Source organism: Cupressus sempervirens, chromosome 5 (assembly GCF_028749045.1).
Source record: "Cupressus sempervirens isolate cs-2001-9-10 chromosome 5, ASM2874904v1, whole genome shotgun sequence".
NCBI classification, from domain to species: domain Eukaryota; kingdom Viridiplantae; phylum Streptophyta; class Pinopsida; order Cupressales; family Cupressaceae; genus Cupressus; species Cupressus sempervirens.
In genome coordinates this window covers 224978962-224982533 of record NC_143122.1, presented here as the reverse complement: position 1 = coordinate 224982533, position 3572 = coordinate 224978962, and the positions used below count along the sequence as shown (strand labels likewise).

Sequence of the window (3572 nt, the reverse complement as noted above, 5' to 3'; positions counted from 1 at the left end):
AGAATTATTTTTTTTAACTATAACAATTTGTTGTTGCTTAAAGTCTTGACCCTTATTTGTGTTGCAATTTTTAGATGATCATGCAAAATGAAATGGGAATGTGAGTAGAAAGAAACTAAAAAGACATTGTGCACAAATGAAGGTATGAAATGGATGATTTTTGAGTACTCATAAAAAATGCTCTTCATTCAGTATGCACATATCATCATTCAACCTATATGCAGAGCCATTCACAACTAGGGTACAAAAATGAATAACAAACACCCAATGCATAGTCATAGATCACAAGGACATAGTAAGACACAAAATATATATATACACTCCTGAACCAAAAAGAATGAATGAATTAAGAAACTAGGTGGCAATCAATCAAAATTTAATGACTTTTACTTTCCCTTCCATTCTAGCTCGAGTAAACAAAAGCATGAATTTTTCAAAAGTAAAAAAGAACTCGCTTATGATACATAAGTTGTAGTCTACCTAAGATTGTAGTCAAAATTTAATTCATGAATTTTTCATGCCTTCAATTTCCCTCATTAGTTTATTCTCATTTCAAACAATGGAATTTGGCTACATGGCTTCAATAGTATTTGGGAATGAGTTTCATGCAGTTCAATTGGGAATGATTTATGTCACTCTTATTTTCCTTATATACTCAACATCATCAAAATATTGATAACACATCATGGAAACTTTTTAACTTTTTTTTTTGATGAATAGTCCTTTTCTATTAATAAAAAATATACTAAGTTACAATTCACAAAAAAGGGCCAGGGGATACAAGATCACCCCATGAGAGTTCACATAGCCTCAGCCAAAATCAACAAATATTCATCAAAAAAAAACTTATAAGAAACATCCTCAGGATGTCAAAGAAATGCCAGTCGAGGGTGGTGGTTCATCTTGATCATGGAATCCACTAGTCATCCCTGGGATTAGCAAGTGGACTGGGAATAGTCCAGCCATTAGTAGCATCGATAGAGGCTTGAGCTTCATCCTTTTTTATCAACCCATAGGGGCAAGATGGCAAGATCCAAGAAAATGGGTTGTTTACTAGGTACAATATGCCAAGCACCAGCGAAGGGAGCCACCAGGCCTAGAGACCACCATGTGCCACCATGTGGCAGAGAAACTGAGTGATGACCCCAACCTCCACTACCACCATTGGGAGAGTAGTGATAGGAAGCTTGTGAGCAAGGTGTGTGCAAGTGGTAGCTAGAAGAGTTGTGCCCCCAACGATAGCCCTTGGGCAGATTACCTTTAGTAGAGACATTAGGTAGAACTTTAGCAATCTTACATGGAGCATTACCCTAGTGATTAAGTAGCTCCTAGAAGTGGGCCACCTCTAGAGCCACCTTGTTGGCTTGTACCTAAATCTACATTATTACATTATTACAAATGCATGCTTTAGTGTGCATAGCAACATTTATGTCGAGAAAACTATAAGTGAAAATAATAGCATTCCTATCTTTCCATAAAGTAAACCAAATCTCCATCCTGAAGGTATGCCAGATCTAGGTTTTTTTTTGGGAAACTTGGGGGAATCACCCAAAATAACAATATGCCAAGAAAAGGGTCCTAGCTGAAAGGGCTAAAAAAAATCATGAATCCAGTGTCAATACTATTGAGCACATCTATAGAACCAAAAGAGATGCAAAAATGTCTTTGATTACCTAGAGAAAGTGCACCAAGGATCTGGAACCCCAATATGTTTTAGTCGAGGCCCAGGGAGAAGACCTTGAAAAACTAGACACTAAGCAAAGTGGGCAATCTTGGGTTCCATAAGGCCCCGTTTGGTTGCAAGAATTGGTCAATGGAGAATTCAACTATGCTGGAATAAGCTCTCTTAAAGAATTTGTGCATTCTAAAAATAAATTTTGGAATAACATCTGGAGGTGTTTGGTTGTCTTGGAAGAGGAATCAGTAGATGACTATTCCGTGTTTGGTTGCATCATTAAAAATAGGAATTAGAATAAGTTTTTTTTTTTTAAATCTTACTATGAATTTATAAAAAATATCTTTTTGTTGAATTTTTAAAAGTCAAATTAATTTTTACTACCCTCTTCATTATAAATTGACTTTATCTGTAAGAAAGGTATATCACATATTTCACTTATACCTAGTTAAAATTTGAAGTTTACAAAGTTTAAATATTTAGACCTCTGTTATCGACAAATATATTTGCTTGCTTAGCCCACACTGAAAGCAACCAAGTTTAATCAATTCACTTTTTCATACCCACATTTTTGGATCTTTTCATTGGATTTAAATTTGGTTATTTTAAAACTATATTCTATATCACCTAAAATTGTTTCCATTATAAGCATGATTTTTTATTATATATGTTTATTGTTAAAAAAGTCAAAAGTTACAATTTTTAACCATAAATATTTGACAACATTTTTTAAAATTTTAATTACATTTGAAGAATTCAATTATAAATACTATTGTATGCATAAAGAATATAAAAAATTATGTTAAATATAACTATAAATTGGAATATAATATCAAAACTAAAATTATTTTATTTTTGGGTAAGACCCGTCAATGACTGATAGCCTTAAACTGTGTGTGAAGGAAAGTCCAAAGACTATTCTCATCTTTATCAAGGGAGATGCGACATGTCTCTCATTTTTGACGAACACAAACATTTTTGTTTTAAATATATATAAAAATTAAAATATATGATATTTGAACCTAGTTTTATTTAGAAGGCTAAAGATAAGATTTATTTGTAAAGATAATTTTTTAAAAAGTTTTGATTATGTAAAAATAGGTTTTGAAAGATCCTGAAACCTTGTACATACAATCTAAAAATATTACAATATAAGGCCCAAATACAACAGTGTGATGCACCAAACAAAGATAGGGAACAACTAACAAAGGTTTATAATAAATATCAAGTTTGATATTAGACATTTTGTCATCGATAAAAATCCTTATACAAATTATAGCTATGCATTTTTTCACATATGTTCCCAACAAATAAATGCAATTAAAAGACAAACAAAACATTGTAAAAAGTAAATTTCAGCCTTCTGACTATTGCAACACTTGCACTCTACTCCATCATCACGCATTGTACTTGTTTGTGCATTAGTAACCCATTCAAAGAATCCACATCCATCATGTCCCTACAATAGAAAATCTTCATTAGTTCCTAGTATAATAATTATTTATTCATTACGCTAATTTCTAAGAAAATTAATAACAACCTTTTTCTTATTTGAGCAAGACCAAAATTTACGCCTAGGATTTTTTTTTGCGTTGGAGATTTTCAACAAACAAGGGCTTGCACCACATCAACATGTTGGCACATTGATTAAAGCCATCAACCTTGCAACATAAAAAATACATTAGTTATATGAAAATACACATACTATAATAAAAGTCTTTTAAATCACTATACAAAATTTTTATAATCATTATTAAAAGCCTATTTAAATATCAATTTATATAGCTTAGGATTCATTCACAACAAAATACATCATTGCATCTATTTCAATTTGAAATTTGATTGGATCATTATATCAAGCGATATGAAATCCTAAAAATGGTAAGTATAGCATCTC

General features: G+C 31.7%; 1 pseudogene; it reads right to left on the bottom strand.

Annotated features, from left to right (window-relative positions):
- Positions 1–2515: 2515 nt before the first annotated feature.
- LOC149555245 (U6atac minor spliceosomal RNA) lies at positions 2516–2645 on the bottom strand (annotated as a pseudogene).
- Between the last annotated feature and the right edge of the window lie 927 nt (positions 2646–3572).